This window comes from Ursus arctos, unplaced genomic scaffold (assembly GCF_023065955.2).
Source record: "Ursus arctos isolate Adak ecotype North America unplaced genomic scaffold, UrsArc2.0 scaffold_16, whole genome shotgun sequence".
Taxonomy (NCBI): domain Eukaryota; kingdom Metazoa; phylum Chordata; class Mammalia; order Carnivora; family Ursidae; genus Ursus; species Ursus arctos.
Genome location: NW_026622830.1, coordinates 56,679,151 through 56,696,813, shown reverse-complemented (window position 1 = coordinate 56,696,813; position 17,663 = coordinate 56,679,151). Strand labels below are relative to the sequence as shown.

The 17,663-nt window shown below is 43.9% G+C and overlaps 1 protein-coding gene across 1 annotated transcript in view; it reads left to right on the top strand.

Moving 5' to 3' along the window:
• LOC125280908 (dual oxidase 1-like) overlaps positions 1 to 17,663 on the top strand; it is a 171,561-nt gene that overhangs the window by 125,438 nt on the left and 28,460 nt on the right.

The window sequence follows — 17,663 nt, the reverse complement described above, 5'->3', positions numbered from 1 at the left end:
CTAAAACCAGAGGTCCAATTTCACCCTAAAATAAATGGGTTTGGCGTCAGGAAGGGCATCCCTAGACGCTGGGTGAGGAGTCCAGCCAGTCCCCTTGGTTTGTGGGGTCCAACTTCACTTGGGGTATTAGGTTCCCTTGCTCAGAGGGCTCTTCAGGATCTTGTGTCTTGCTTTGCAGGAAGTGCACGTTCTCTGTGTTATGCAAGGCCGCATAGCAATCCATTAGCTAGAACCAGAACCTAAGGGACCTGACTTTCAGACTGGTATGTTTTTTAAGGCTAGGTGCCTGTAACCTGGAGCAAAACTTTGAGATGGAAAATGGCCTGGAGATTCCTTACAAGAGATCTGTAGGATTATTTACTGGCATCCGGATCCTTTGCTGCTCCAAATTTTGACAGCATTGGAGCAAGTACTTAAGCTGGCTGTTCTGCCACCACAGCACCTTTTCCTTTTCTGCCCCAAGGCTTTCTCTAATGCTAATGGAAGCCCATATAATCTATAGCAAGTGCTGGAAGGGCAGGGAATATGGGGAAGTTCATTCTTCTAAGGGTACCCCTCCACCAAAGGGACTAGGGCCTGTAGGTAAACATCCCAACCCCTTATCCTTTGATGGAACAACTCTGAAGCATGTCCTCAGGAGGACTGAGTCCAGTGGCCCATAGTAATGACTCATCCGAATGGGTCATCCCAATAACGGCCCAATGACACATCCTTTGTCACTATCCCTCGCTCCAGTTTTCTGTGACCACCTTCCAAATAGACTTTGGGAAGGCTCTGCTTTCGGGATTATCCAAACCAAGGCCCCCAGTCTTCTCCCCACGGTAAATGACACCACTCTTCTGGCACCTGGTTGTTCAAGACAAATACTACGTATGATCCTTGACTTTTTTCTTTCCACCTCATATCCAATCATACCCATTGGCAACTAACCTTCTCCCTCTCTCCATGCTTGACCCCATGCTGCCCCCACCCCTTGCTTGGATTTCCAACAATAGCCTCTTCACTTCCTGACTTCAGTTTCCAGAATGATCTTTTAAGATGTTATTCATGCCACAGTGCTCTCCCACTGAAAGCTTGTTGGTGGTAATAATAATCAGGGCATTTGTGAAGCATTTTCTAGGAGCTAGAATCTGTTCTGAGGCTGTCAAGTGTATTAAACTCATTTAAACCTTACAAAACCCCTGAGAGGTAGGGACCACTTTTATCATTTTGTGATTTAGAGGAAAATTGAATATATAGTTACATAGGAGTTAAACAATTTGTCACTCTCCGTAACACGTGGCCTGCTTTACACCTTCTAAGTATTCAGAGTTGATGGCAACTTTTTTATGTCGCTGCATTACCAGTGAAAATGATTTTGCTGTTTATGGTTTCTGTTTGATGCACTCTGAAGGGGAGAGAAAAACCACTTCAAATTTACCAATCTGAAGCAAATTAGGCAGAATCCCAGGGGGAAGATGCAAACTACAATAAGAGAATCTAACTGTATTGCAAATATGAAATAACTTCACTGAAGAGAGTCAGGGAGGGGGATCGAGGGGAAGGTGTTGCCCCAAGTAACTTTGGAAATGCACGGAGTCTATACTCCTAAAGGCAAAAGGAACCGCACCAAACCTTGTGCTCTGTTTGATCAACTTATTTCTCATAGGGGAAGAGTTAACGAGTTTGATGCTGTTATACCTGTATATGGAACAGAACAATTACTCTGATGGATGGTGATGATGGGAGCCAGTTTCTCATTGTTGGAGTGGGAATTTGCATGTGAGCAAGGGGAGGAAGCTGGAATGAGCCACGTGGTAATGGGATGGAGTTAGAGATATCAGTAAGAACTCATGTTTAACTCAAAGTAAGTACACATGGTAACAGATAGATATGTGTGTTTATACATGTATTTCTTTGCTCTGTCACCTTGAGACAGCCTAAAAGCAATGACACCCTCATGGCAATGAACACGCCTAGTGCCCAGATCTTGGTTTCTAATCCCACCATCCAATGAAAGGAATCAGGGATCCTTGGAGAAATCGCTTATTTTACAACTGGGGTGGGAAATATACCAGAGGAGCCTGGAGACTTACAGTGCTATAAAATAAAAAAGTACTAAAAAGTATAACACACACACTGATGGGGGTATGTCAAAAGACCACAGTAGCCAGCTGAAAGAGATCTCAATGGCCAAAGCTAGAACAATGTGAGCAAGAAAATAAATAAAATGGTATTAAATAAAGCAGGAATAAAATAAAAAATAAATATCTATGAGCCCATACTGAGTATGAGCCCATACAAGTAAATGATGAATAATTAATGGGGCAGAAGAGACAAAAGTCCCAGGCAGAATTTCAAGTAGGTTATGTGGGTATTCCAGGCTCAACATGGTGGAGCACAACTCCCTACTCCTTAAGGCTGGGCTGCACACAGTGACCTCCTTCCAAAGAGCACTGTGTGGAAAGGGGAAATAAAAGAAGAGCTTTACAGTGGAGAAACCTGACCAACACTACCTTAGCCGGGTGCTCAAAGGCAAAATCAGCAGTCATATTCATGTCGATAGTGTGTGCCCTTGCTCTGAAGTGAGGAAGATGGCTCCGTGAGCTTCCTCCTGAAAACCCATCATCCCATTTTAATGGTGAGAAAAACAGCAGACAAATCTTCATAGAGGGACATCCCGCAATATAGCTGGCCAGTAACTTCTCAAAACAGAAGACATGAATAGACACTTTTCCAAAGAAGACATCCAGATGGCTAAGAGACACATGAAAAGATGCTCAACATCACTCAGCATCAGGGAAACACAAATCAAAACCGTGATGAGATACCACCTCCCACTGTCAGAATGGCTAAAATTAACAACACAGGAGACAACAGGTGTTGGCGAAGATGCAAAGAAAGGGGAACACTCTTGCCCTGTTAGTGGGAATGCAAACTGGTGCAGCAACTCTGGAGAACACTTTGGATGTTCCTCAAAAAGTTAAGTATAGAACTACCCTATGATCCAGCAATTGCACTACTAGGTATTAACACAAAGGATACAAAAATACAGATTCAAAGGGGTACCTGCTCCCCGATATTTATAGCTGCATTATTAACAATAGCCAAACCATGGAGAGAGCCCAAATGTCCATCGACTGGTGAACGGATAAAGAAGAGGTGGTGTATATATACACAATGGAATACTACTCAGCCATCAGAAAAATGAAATCTTGCCATTCACAATGGCATAGCTAGAGCTAGAGTATATTACGCTAAGTGAAATAAGTCAGTCAGAGGAAAACAAATACCGTATGATCTCCGTGGAATTTAAGAAAACAGATGAACATATGGGAAGGGGCTAAAGGAAAAAAGGAGAGAGGGAAACAAGCCATAAGTGATTCTTAATGATGAGATCAAACTGACAGTTGATGGAGGGGGGTGGGGGGTGGATGGGCTAGACGGGTGATGGGTATTAAAGAGGGCATTTGTCTAAGTCAAGCAGAGAAAGACAACTATCATATGATTTCTCTCATCTATGGAACATAAGAACTAGGATGATCAGTAGGGGAAGAAAGGGATAAAGAAAGGGGGGGTAATCAGAAGGGGGAATGAAACATGAGAGACTATGGACTATGAGAAACAAACTGAGGACTTCAGAGGGGAGGGGGGTGGGGGAATGGGATAGACCGGTGATGGGTAGTAAGGAGGGCACGTATTGCATGGTGCACTGGGTGTTATACACAACTAATGAATCATCGAGCCTTACATCGGAAACCGGGGATGTACTGTATGGTGACTAACATAATATAATAAAAAATCATTAAAGAGGGCATTTGTCATGATAAGCACTGGGTGTTGTATGTAAGTGAAAAATCACTGAAATCTACTCCAGAAACCAATATTGCACTGTAGGGTAACTAACAACATTAAATTAAAAAATAACTACCAAAGTCATCAAAAACGAAGGAAGTCTGAAAAACCGTCACAGTCAAGAGGAGCCCAAGAAGACATAATGATCAATGTAATGTGGTCTCCTGGATGGGATCTTGGGACAGAAAAGGGATATTAGGTTAAAAATCAAGGAAATCTGAATAAACTGTTTAATAAGAATGTCAACATTCGTTCATTAATTGTAGCAAATGTTCAATTCTAGTGGAAGACGTTAGATAATAGGGGAATCTGTGGGCAGGGGGCTATATTTTTACTACCTTTGCAATTTTTCTGTATATCTAAAACTGTTCTAAAAAAACAAAAAGCAAATAAACAAATACAAAAACAAGGAAAAATAAAAGAGAAAGTAAATCGAGTTATACCACAGGTGCTTACATAGTACTTCGTGGAGATTTGACAATTTCTGGCTAAGCTCACATAAACCACCCGGACAGATAACTTGGATTTCGGGGGGGACAGTATTTGGATCAGAGTTATCTGGTCCCACTATCAGCAATGATCAAATTCATCGTGGAAAAGCCAAATCTGAGCCGCGATTTGCAATGGCGAGACATCTTTGATCCATTTCCCACCCCTACAAGAAGCAAAGAAACAAGAGTTCTAAAATTTCTTTCTGGAAGCTTCTCTCTAGCAATGCAAGGAAAAAAATATTGAGAGGAAGAAAATAAGTCTGTAAGCAAGCTTCTGCAGTATGACTTAGGGGAAAAGCATTTTGAGGATAACTTCTGATTCACCTTAACTAAACCCTTCAGTGCTTGAGGAAGTCACTGATGGACTTTCTTTTTCACAACCCGAAGGCCTTATTGAGGCAAAGTTCATTACTGTAGATCTGGGAAATACATTGAATTTGCCTGCTGAAGCAAGTGGCTTCCCACCCCTTTGGCTTATTTGCTCTCTATAGATATGACGCGGCTGGGAAGACTCTGATCCTTCTTTGTGTCTGCAAGACCCCTCTACTATCCCAGGCAGGGTTGCTGAAGCCTCAGTGTGGCAGACAGGGGAGCTCGGGAGAAGCTGAAGCATTAATACTACCCTGATTGTTTTCACTTTTACTTAAGTATAATTAACAAAGAAATTTCTAAGATACTTAAAATGTGCCTCGTGGTGATTTGATAGATGCATACATCCTACAAGGGTTGCCACCATCTAATTAACACATCCATCAATTCCCATATTTATCTTTTTTTGGGGGGGAGTTTAGAACATTTATGTTCTGCTCAATTAGCAAATTTCAATTAAATAATACAACGTGATCCACTGTAGTCACCATATGCTACATTGGCTCCTCAGACCTTGTTTATCTTATAGCTGAAAGTTCGTACCCTTTTACCAACCTTTCCCTACCTGCCCCACCCCCCACGCCTGGATGTTTTTGAGAAAAAAATGTCAGAGTTGCTTTTAAATAAACAGTTATACAAACTTGAAAGATAATTGGTTCTACTTTCGATTTGCCTTCTCCGCCTCAATCGTTGTCGATCTGGGTTTCAGTCTGGATCCAGTGTTGTCAGAGCTCCACCCACGCGTCCTCGGGCCCTTTGCATTTTCTGGCGCACCTGCTCTTGGGCTGGCTTCACCTTCCACAGCCGCCTCCTGAGCCTCTTAGGCAGGGCTGTTCCCAAACTGTGGGAACTCACTTTGCCTGCAGACAGAAAACACAAACGCCTGGGGATTTACTGCCCCTGGGGGCAGCCCTGACCTGTGACTCACTGGGGTTGGGGTGGGGTGGTCCAGGGGTGGAGACCGGGGCTGGCCACCCTGATTGGTCAACTCCAAGTGTGCCCTTCACCAGGGCTGAGCCAAAGTGGCCCTCGGTGGGATTTTCTTGACATTTTACTGGTTTAGTCTTGCTCCCTTCTCTGGTCTACTACCCCAGTTGCAGTTTTGGCCCGAATATCCTGTGCTAACGAAGCCCTGTGTTCTATCACATAGAGCAGAGCTGCTCAGCTTTGGCACTGCCGACATGCTCATGGAGCATGCTCATTCGAGCCAGGTCGTTCTTTGTTGTGTGGGGCCGTCCTGTGCATTGTGGGATGTTCAGCAGTATCCCTTGCCTCCACCGGCCGGATGCCCTAGTATCGCCCCTCCCTCTCGCGCTGTGATCCAAATGTTTCCAGACATCCACAAATGTCCCCTGCTGGCAAAATCATCCCCCTGTGAGAGCCACTGGCATAGAGGTTGCTTTAGCCTGAATGTGTCGTCCCCCCCTCCACACCCATATGTTGAAACCTAACCCTCAGTTAGGAGGTGGGGCCTTTGGGAGGTGATTAGGGCAGAGTCCTCATGAATGGGATTACAGTTCTTACAAAAGAGGCCTGAGTGAGTTCCCTAGCCCTTTCCACCACCTGAGGGTACAACAGAAGTCAGAGACCCTGAAGATGCCCGCCCCCAACCATGCCAGACCCTGATCTCAGACTCCCAGCCTCCAGAGCTGTATGCGGTATATACCAGAGAAACAATCTCAGTCCAGCAGAGGTGCCAGAGGTGACGAGAGGTGAGGGTATAAAATAGAGGAGGGAGAATCAGCTCCAGCCTCCAGACCAGCAGCAGTTATGGGGATTATAGCTGATCTCACTGCTTCCCCTTCTGTTTTCCCAGGGGATGCCCAAAGCAGAATCCTGGACAAGCTTGTTCCCAGATGGCATGAATGTCTATTTCAGCAACTGGACTTGAGTCTCTTTCCCTGCTGCCAGAGGTCTTGATTGCTGATGGCTAACGGCTCAATCCCTCTCCAGGCGTTGCCTTGGCTGAAGGGAGCCACTTTACTCAAGGTTACACCCACCCCCTCCCTGAAGGCAGCCCATGTCCAGTGACTGGTCAATAAAGGAGTACAAAGGTCTAGTCCTTTTGAAGATTTGGATCTTTAACCCTGGAACATTTTCATATTTTATCTATCTATGTATCTATCTATTTGTTTGTTTTCAGTATGTTCTTTTTATTTAAAAAATTGAATATAAAACCATAAGAGACTAGGGACTCTGGGAAACAAACTGTGGGTTACAGAAGGGAGGGGGTGGGGGGGATGGGGCAACCGGGTGGTGGGTATTAAGGAGGGCATGGGTTGTGATGAGCACCGGGTGTTATACATAACTAATGAATCATTGAACACTACATCAAAAACTAAGGATGTCACATGTGGTGGCTAACTGAACATATTTTAAAAAATTGAGTATAGGTGACACACAATGTCACATTAGTTTCAGGTGTGCACTGTAGTGATTCAACAAGTTTATACATGGTGCTAAGTTCACCACAGTGTGGCTGCCATCTGTCACCATACATCACTCTGACAGTATCATTGATGACATCTGTATGCTGTGTCTTTTTTTCCTGTGACTTGGTCATGCCATCACTGTAGCCTCTATGTCCTTCACCCATTTTGCCCAACCTCCCAAACCCTTCCCCTCTGGCAATTATCAGTTTGTTCTCTGTGTTTGTAGGTCTGGTTTTGTTTTTTGTTTGTTTATTCATTTGTTGTTTTAGAGTCCCCGTATGAGTGAGATCATACGGCATTTGTCATACTCAGTCTGACTTACTCACTTAGCGTAAGACCCTCTAGGTCCAGCCATGTTGTCTCAAACTGTACAACCTCATCCTTTTTATGGTCGTGTAATATTTGTGTGTGTGTGTGTGTGTGTGTGAGACATCTTCCTTACCCGTTCATCTATTGACGGACACAGGCTGCTTCCGAATCTTGGCTATTGTAAATAATGTTGCAGTAAACACAGGGTGTATATGTCTTTTCAAGTTAGTATTTCTGTGTTCTCTGGGTAAATACCTACTAGTGGAATTACTGGATCCTTTGGGAATTCTATTTTTAATTTTTTGAGGAAACTCCATACTGTTTTCCGCAGTGGCTGCACCGATGTACATTCCCACCAACGGTGCACGAGGATTCGATTCTCTCCATATCTTTACCAGCACTTTTTATTTCTTGCCTTTTTTATTTCAGACATTCTGACGGGTGTAACATGACGTCTCACTGTGATTTTCATTTGCGTTTCTCTGCTGATCAGTGATGTTGAGCATCTTCTCGTGTGTCTGTTGGGCATCTGGGTGTATGTCTTTGGAAAAACATCGATTCAGGGCGTCTGCCTAGTTTTTTCCATTGGATTAGTAGTTTGTTTGTTTGTTTGTTTGTTTGGTGTTGAGTTGTAGAAGTTCTTCACATATTTTGGCCAGATTAGCCTATTAGCAGATATATCACTTGAAAATATCTTCTCTCATTCAGTAGGTTCTTTGTTTTGTTGGTGGTTCCCTCATTGTGCAAAAGCTTTTTATTTTGCTGTAGTCCCAACAGTTTATTTATTTTTTATTTTTTTAATAATATTTTTTATTATATTATGTTAGTCACCATACAGTACATCCCCGGTTTCCGATGTAAGGCTCGATGATTCATTAGTTGCGTATAACACCCAGTGCACCATGCAATACGTGCCCTCCTTACTACCCATCACCGGTCTATCCCATCCCCCCACCCCCAAGCCCTCAGTTTCTTTCCCAGAGTCCACAGACTGTCATGGTTCATTCCCCCTTCTGTTTATCCCCCCCCTTTTTTGCTTTTGTTTCTATTCCCATAGGAGATGTATCTAGAAAAAATGTTGCTATGGCTGATATGTTCTTCAATTTTTTTTTTCTCTCTTCCTGGGTTACTATTTTGGATGAAACTTCTGTGACTCTTATCTATGGACTCATATTTTCTAAGGCTTTGCCCTAGGATCTGGAAAACTTTTCTCCATTTATCTTCTACTTCATCTATTGAAATTTTTACTTCCATAATCATTTTTTAATTTCTAAAAACTCTTTCGTGTTTATCTGATTGTTCCTTTTACTCATAACACCCTATTCCTATTACATAGATGTATAATAAGTTTGTTCTCAAGTTCCTGTCTTTGTTTCTTTCAGAATCAGTTTTTTCTTTGTTTTGGTTTCTCTCTCTCTCTCTCTCTCTCACACACACACGCACACACACACGCACGTGCGCGCACGCACACACACACACACACGCACACACACACACAGCTGATTTGCTGTCTGTTTGCTGTCGAGACAGCTGGTCAATATTACGTCCAGACGCTCTCCTGGGTGGAAAGTGCACCTGAGTGCTGTGACTGCTCATAGACAGACGTTGCTCCAGGATATTGTGAGGAACACTTTCCATTTGCCCTTCCTGCCACCCTGTCCCGATCCCTCCTGATCTCTGCCCTCCCAGTTGTGTTTGGCCAACGAGGCACGCTGGTAAGAGACGAGACCGAGAGAACAGAGTGTGGTCTGTGCGTTTACTTTCCTGTCTTCCTCCCCGCATGTTGTTTCGGGTTGTCTGTGCTCATCAGCAGAAGGTCTCAGATCTTTTCAAAATGACTCACCCTCCAGCTTTTGCTGACTGCTCCCTGCCCTCGTCTCTTCAACTGGGGGTTATGACAGCCCTGCTGCTTCTGGCCTTGGATCTAGCACCATCCCCTGTCTTCCCAGTACCCCCCCCCCCCACTGACTTTCCTTATTAGGACTCACCTTACCTTGACCTCCCTAGAAGGCAGAGCCAGAGGCAACATGCTATTTTTATCAAAGAGTTCAATCCCAGAGCAGAGGAATAAGGAAATGGGGTTAAGGAGGGGGAGCTGGTACTAGGAGACAGGATGATGCCGGCTGCCACTGAGTACGCTGGTTGCTCAGTCCTAACAACAGGACTATGTTCTCAGATGGGGTGGAAGGAAGACAGGCTGTCCGGGGGAAGACGGGGGCAAAGGTTTGTCCACCAGCTCCCATCTCCCGTTTGCCAAAGAGCAGTAACTCCACAAGGTGCTCATGTACCAGCACTTTCAGGTGGCACGTGGCGGGCTCCAAGCATGGTCTCCTAGTGTCCCAACTCAGTCCGCTCATTAAGCCCCAGGGCGGAAGTAAAAGGTGTGCTGGGCAGGTGTGAGGCATGTGCTGGCTGATGGCACCAGTGCGGTGGTCCTAAATGTTTGACGACTGGCTCTCCATTTCCATGGCGTGAATTCTCACCACGGCTGATTTCAATATAGATGCGGAAAAACGGTGTCTTGTATGGTATGTTCACCATAACGGGTACAATAGGCATCATACAGATACAATAGAATATACTCCAGAGTATAAATAATAGTAAAATGTAGCAAAATAGGTAAAAAGTAATGAGTTTTGAATATTCACTGCCTTTGTTTCTTATATAATTTATTTAGTTGTAAGTTTATATAACTTAATTTTTAAATAACGGCTGTTTTAATCCTCCCAAGCCAGTAAGGACTGGCTCCACAGACGTTACTGAATTGCATCTGCAAAAAGGCAGTTGGAGCCTGTCAAGTGGCCACTGAAGCAGTGGCTGGACCAAGAAACAGTTGAGGCCCAGAGGACCTGAAGCAGTGTTAGAGGAGTCTGGTGCAGTCCCTTACAGCGAAGCCCACTGTGCATTATTCTAATTGGGGTGTCAGGACCTAATGACACAACTGAGTAGGTTTAGGCCAACTGGCAAGTTGCACACTCTGCAGAGGCCAGAATCGGAGGTTGTATTTGAAAAGCACCGACAACCACTCATGAGAACACACCCCTCCCAGTACCTGCAGATTTTTCAGAGAAGGGTCCCCAGATTTCGAGGGGGATTCTGCACATGGGAGATAGGGACTCTCAGGAGCAGTTGTGTAAACATTCCTCACTTCCACTGTGTCTGGCTCCATTCCTTACTCCCCACCTCCCCCAGACCTGCCGGTTCACAGACCGAAGCCTCTGGAATCCCGACAACCAGTCCAGCCCCCATGTCCCAGCAGCAATCTCTTAGGGTAAAGTGGGCAGCGGCTTCTTTCTCTCTGTGGGTCCACACATTTCCTGTGTTTGCCATTTTCAAGAAATGTGTTGAAATCTCTCAACTACCCGTCGCTAACTTTCTAGGTCTCTTTAATTTTATGGGTAAAGTTATTTAATTTTTTTGCGCTATGAATCTGTTACCTCATTTGGGTGTTAGGAAGCAGATGAGACAAACACAGACGGTAGATCGTTTGCTTTTAATGGTGAAAGGGCTTCCATGTGATTAAGTAAAGCACGCGAGTGCTTGATTTTCACGAGTGTGACTACGTATTTATATCGTTATTTATGAGGGAGAGAAAAGCAAGCAGACAAATTAGTAAACACCTTTGAATTCACAAATGGCCACCTGTTCTCAGAGGATAGCACGATAAAAAACTTGGCTCAATGAAAACAGTCAGTGCACTTGAAATCTCCAACACGGACTTGATTTCTGACTTACGGCGGCTCAGCAAACCTGACGTTCATGCTTCCCGCCTGTTAAATAGGCTAATGGTGCTTCTGAACGTGGCACGAACTTCAATGACCGAGATCGTTCCCAAAGATTTATAAACTTACACCTAAAGCCCTAAATTAGGACCTAACAGATTAAAAAGAGGGATAAAAACAAAGAGAAAGAGAGGTAGAGAGAGACTGAATCCTGTTGTGAATAAAGAGGTTTTGTCAATCGGCCGGTAGAGATTATGAAGAATAAGAGCAAAATGACAAATCGGCCACAACTTCAAGCAACATCACTAAAAGTTTGCCTCATGTTTTCATCCAATTTTAAAATATAACCTCATCATTGTGTTAGTGAGGCACTTTAAGAAAAAAAAGTTCTGGATGCCTGGGTGGCTCCATTGGTTAAGCGTCTGCCTTTGGCTCAGGGCTTGATCCCGGAGTCCTGGGATCGAGTCTCGCACCGGGCTCCTCGCTCAGAGGGGAGCCTGCTTCTCCCTCTGCATGCCACTCCCCCTGCTTGTGCTCACGCTCTCTCTCTCTGACAAATAAATAAATGAAATCTTAAAAAATAATTCTTATTCAAGCGTAGTTACCATGTAGTGTCATATTAGTTTCAGGGGTACAATATCAACACTTTACATTATTCAGCGCTCATCACAAGCGACCTCTTAATCTCCTTCACCTATGAATTATCCAACTGAATTCCTGCTTTTCCTTCATTTTTCGTAGGAAATAGAGGCTGTAGCCATTCACCTAGAGTGCTGATTCACCCATAGCCTCATTTTCCTTTAAAGCAGCTTTTGTCTCTTTGAGAAGGGGTTTTCTTAGCAGGTGGGAGCTCAGACAGACTACGGTTAGCAGCTACAGCCTGACTTCTTGACCAGGGGCTCTGGGAGGAGTCGCTCCAATCATATTGTTTGTGAAAGAGCTTTCTCTTCCTGGTGACCGAGATAATATCTTCAAAGTATCACATCTTTAAAATAAAGGTCCACGTTCCGGAAGGAAGCTGACAAGCCCAGCGCAGCTAAGCGCTCCATCACCGTGTCCAGGAATGGAGCAAGGGCGTGACCGGCCAGGTGCCCAGAGGGAGCTGAGGCCAGACCCCACCTCCCAGCCCTGAACAGGGCCTGTCCACCTGTCCTGATTCCTGGTGCATATACTCTGAAGATCATTAGAAAGCTTTTTAAAATCCACCAAATGAAAAACGTATCACTGCCCCCTGGTTTATCTGTTCTCGTATTAGAGCAAATGGAGAAAACAAGCCTGGGGACTTAAAAGTGCAATAAGCCGGATCCTGGCAACATACACAGAGGTGGGCGTGACTATTTCAGCACAGGCCGGAGTGAATAAATTATCCATGTTAACAGGAAAATTACAGGCTAACTTCCATGAAAACATTCGAGTTTAGGTTCTCTTACCAGTTCCTGGATGGTTTTTAAGGCATTCATAACCACGTATGCTGTTGGGCTGAAACAAACATTTTTGAACCTTAAAAAGTGCCCTTTGTTTCTCCTATCGTTTCCAAATCTTAATAAACCATCAGTCTCCACTTTGTGGAAAGGGAACTCAAGCAGAGAAATGGAGTAGGTCTCCTAAAATTTTTTTCAAGCATAGTTCCAGGGCCTCATGGAAATGGGTTTATCAACCCTTGTCTGGGTTTCTGAGTTCAGACCACTGTCTACTCTCCTAATTAGTATGATTTCTTTCCTTGTAAAGAGTCTGACACTTCCATTGCCCCATAAGTTGCTCAAGAAGACCTCAAGGATAATAGTAAGAGGTAGAACCAGAGAGTCTGCTGTCAGAGATCCTGCCCTAAATCGTGTTAAAAGGCTGGGTGGAAGGAGCAATCAGGCTTGATCGTAGACCATCTGGGAGGAAGTAGAAAGTCACCGGAAGTGGCAAGCTGGCAAATCTGGGCAGGAGTCCAAGATAATTGTCTGTTTGGTATTATCTTGAGGCAGGACTGAGAAATAAGTGACACAAAAGCTGGAAGGGAAGATGGGAGCCAAGTATGGAGACCCTTCAATGCCAACCGTATCCATTAGCAATTGGGTCAGCCACTGTGACAGAGATCCAAATTCTGTAGCTTCAGTATATTAGGTGATAACTCTCTCATGGATAAGAAGTCAGGAGGTCGGCTCTCTAGAACTGGTATGACAGCTTCAGGGACCCAGGCTCCATCTACTTTTCTGATTCTCCACCCTTGAGGCTATCTGTTGGCAGTAGGCGCCCCCACCATCTTGTCCATGTTGTAGGTCTGATCCTGAGAAGGAGAAGCAAAAGGATGATAGGCCATGCCTCTTCAGGTGAGTTAGCTCCCCTACGAGAGTTTTCTTAAGGAAGCCCCAGGGATTCCACATACAGCTCTGAGACCATCCCTGGCTGCAAGGGAGGCTGGTCAGTGCTCTTTTCTAATGGGGCATTTCTTCCTGGAATAAAATCAGTGTCCTAAGACATGAAGGAAGAATGGATGTTGGGTAGCAGTTTCGAGCTCACCAGCCTAAGGAGCGCAAACCATTTTCTTCGGCAATGGGAAGTTGTTGGAGGATTCTGAGGAGAGAGGAGAGGGGATTGGGTCAAGGAGATGAAATGGCAGGGGGTGTGGGGAGAAGTGGAGAGGGGAGAGCAGAGGCGATGCTGTGTGGATGTGCACAGAGCGGAACGTGGACAAATACACTCCAACCACTCATTGTCACCTGGGAAACTGAGGCAGCTGGATGGCACTGCTTTAAGAAATGCCATCCCTGCAGCTCTTGAGGTAACAGGGCTGACTGTTCACTGAATGTCTTTAGCTAGAATATGAAGAGCCAAGTCAACTGCCATGAGATTGGCAGTTTTATCTATCAAGTTCGGTGTCATTTCTTCTTTAACACAAATGTATTCCTTCCATAAAGCTACCCTAGAACACTTTCTCTTCTGTCCTTTGCACTCATTTTGACAGTAATATAATGCCTTATAATTAAATCATATTGAAACCTTCTTCAATTTAAACTATGTACAAACAGACTCGGAAATTCTGTCATGCTTAGCACATCGGCACCAACTCATATGCAATTCATAGTCACAATTGAACAGGTATTTAGATCAGTGAGATGTTGATGAGCTTTATGACTCAAAAAACAAAGCCCAGATACATGAAGTAAACACAGCAGTAATAAATAAAGAGGACGGGCTAACGCACACATGATTTACAATAAATCATAGACTCCATTGTTGGTCTGATGTGACATTTGAATACAGTTATTCTAATGTTTACAGGCTTATTTTAAGGTTTACTATCTGGATTTGGAATGTTGGGATTTCTGAGATGTTTCAGTGATTTATGGAGACAAAGGGATGGAGTATTTGAAGTCAGAATTGTTCTATACATGGCATGGTTTCCTGCCTTGGTTACCCACTCTGAGGATATCTGAAATTGTAAGGTTTATGTTTGAGCTACGATAATTTTCTTTCAAAAAGGGACACGTAACTGGTATGATGTAGTTCGTAGTCATCAACACTGAAATTCAAAGACTGGTGCAATATTAGAAACGGCCAGTTTTCATGGGGAGCCTGGGTGGCACAGCGGTTGGGCGTCTGCCTTCGGCTCAGGGCGTGATCCTGGCGTTATGGGATCAAGCCCCACATCAGGCTCCTCCGCTATGAGCCTGCTTCTTCCTCTCCCACTCCCCCTGCTTGTGTTCTCTCTCTCGCTGGCTGTGTCTGTCAAACAAATAAATTTTTTAAAAATCTTAAAAAAAAAAAAAAAGAAACGGCCAGATTTCAGGTCACAAAACACTCTTGAGGACTTTCGGGGACTGATCTGTGTGAAAAAAGGCATCTCTGTGTTGGCTGTTTAGAGGTTAGCAAAAAATAAATCAACCCACAGGACACCTCATATCTGCCACTGACTCAGCCCCTCACCATAGGAAGACTTACATGTTTCCAATCCCACAAAGACATAACATCTTTTGTGTTTTAAAACCTAGGTTTCTTGTGAAAGGACATGATTCCACTTCCAAGTGCACATATAGAAGTAGAAAAGAATTCTTTTTTTTTGTAAGATAAAACACAGATTAAATATTTATTGAATAATAACTTCTCAGCAAAAAGTTTTCGTTTTCAGTAAACAACAAAATCACATGTTAATCCATACTTTTCCATACCATATTCTTTTTTCAGAATCACAAGCAACATTTAAATATAAACCGTCACATCTAAATTAAAGGCTCTTCTGAATCATTTTGGCCATAACAGCTCTCTACAGATTACATACTGCTCTCCTTCGAACCTACGTTCTTCATCTTTACTTTTCTTTTTTTTTAATTAATAATATTTTTTTCAAGATAAAAAGCTTCTGCACAGCCAAGGAAACAGTCAAAAACAAAAAAAAAAAAAAAAAAAAAAACTAAGAGGCAGCTCACACAATGGGAGAAGGTATTTGCAAATGACACTCCAGATCAAAGACTAGTATCCAAGATCTACAAAGAACTGCTCAAACTCAATACACGGGAAGCGAATAATCAAATCAAAAAATGGGCAGAAGATATGAACAGACACTTTTCCAATGAGGACATACAAATGGCTAACAGACACATGAAAAAATGTTCAACATCATTAGCCATCAGGTAAATTCAAATCAAAACCACATTGAGACACCACCTTACGCAGGTCAGAATGGCAAAAACTGACAAGGCAGGAAGCAAGAAATGTTGGAGAGGATGTGGAGAAAGGGGATCCCTCTTACACTGTTGGTGGCAATGCAAGTTGATACAGGCACTTTGGAAAACAGTGTGGAGGTCTCTTAAAAAGTTACAAATTGAGCTACCCTTTGATCCAGCAATTGCACTACTGCGTATTTACCCCAAAGATACAGACGGAGTGAAGAGAAGGGCCATATGGACCCCAATGTTCATAGCAGCATTGTCCACGATAGCTAAATTGTGGAAGGAGCCGAGATGCCCTTCAACAGGTGACTGGATTAAGAAGAGGTGGTCCATATATACAATGGAATATTATTCAGCCATCAGAAAAAATGATTTCCTAACATTTGCAGCAACATGGACGGCGCTGGAGGAGATAATGCTAAGCGAAATAAGTCAAGCAGAGAAAGACAATTATCATATGGTTTCACTCATTTATGGAACGTAAGAAGTAGGAAGATCAGTAGGAGAAGAAGGGAAGAAGAAGGGGGGGGTAAACAGAAGGGGAAATGAACCACGAGAGACTATGGACTCTGGGAAGCAAACTGAGGGCTTCAGAGGGGAAGGGGGTGGGGGAATGGGATGGGCTGGTGATGGGTATTAAGGAGGGCACATATTGCATGGTGCACTGGTGTTATATGCAAGTGATGAATCGTGGAACTTTACATCAAAAACGAGGTATGTACCGTATGGTGACTAACAGAATAAAAAAATATTATTAATAGAAAAGAATTCTGTTCACTACTTCACCCAGTCGCATCCATCCTGTGAGGAAGAGTCTTGGTTTAAGATGGGCACTCTGGCCTCTTTTTTAGTTGCTAATTACCAATTTTAGATGTTCCTCTTTGACAATGAATTTCTGGCACAATGTCTGTTTTCATTCAGAGAAACTCTGAGATTTACAAATCCCGCAATCTCTGCTGATCAGTTAATGATGTGGTAAACAGGGTTTCACAGCTAGACAGATGGAGACGGCTCTCCAGTGCCAGAAGCTGAGGAGGTCAGGATCTGGATGGCAGGGACTGCTCCAGGGGATTTATCGAAAACTATAAGACTCAAAACAGAAGATACTCATCCAAGCTCGAGAGTGATGGTTGTTCTTTCTGACAGAGATATAACCCAGTTTGCCTACAAAAACACTCACATTATTAAAAACAAAACTAGCAGAGGTCAGATGAATTTTTGGTGGCTAAACATCCAGGTCTCCTTCTCTGGCTTTGCTCTGCCCCTCACCCGTCACATTCACCCAATTCTATCATAGTGTATCTTGTTCATAAGGACTAGGGGCCAAGTGATGGCGTCCTTTAGCTTCCTGTAATCTACCGACCCCTCCATTAAGCCGCCCAAAATTAACAAACCACCCACGTGATATTGAGGTTCTTGCCGTATTAAGGTAGCTCTATATAAGTCCCCTGATCCCCCTTTGAACCAGGTGGCCGCCCCTAAACCCTGCCTGTATGGAAATTTTTGCTCAGTCGCTGCTTAGAGGATTAAGTTTATCCTAAGCTGACAGAAGAGCCTTCTTTCTACATCACTACAAAGCTGGTGAATGAACCTACCTGAGGACCAGGCACCAGCCAGACATCTGGGCAGCAGTGAGTCTGCTCATCTTTGGAAACCCAGAGAGAGCCAACCAGCTCTAAGACTTGTATGATGGCCAGCACGAGAGCTGTCGTGTGGTGTGTAAGTGAGGATGCCTCCTTACCCTACCAAGGCACATAAAGTAAAGGGTTGCTTCCTGCCAGGAGTTTGCAGGAAGCAGAGCAATGACTCGGTTCAGCCACAGAGGCCTCCTGCCTCAGCATCCAGAGC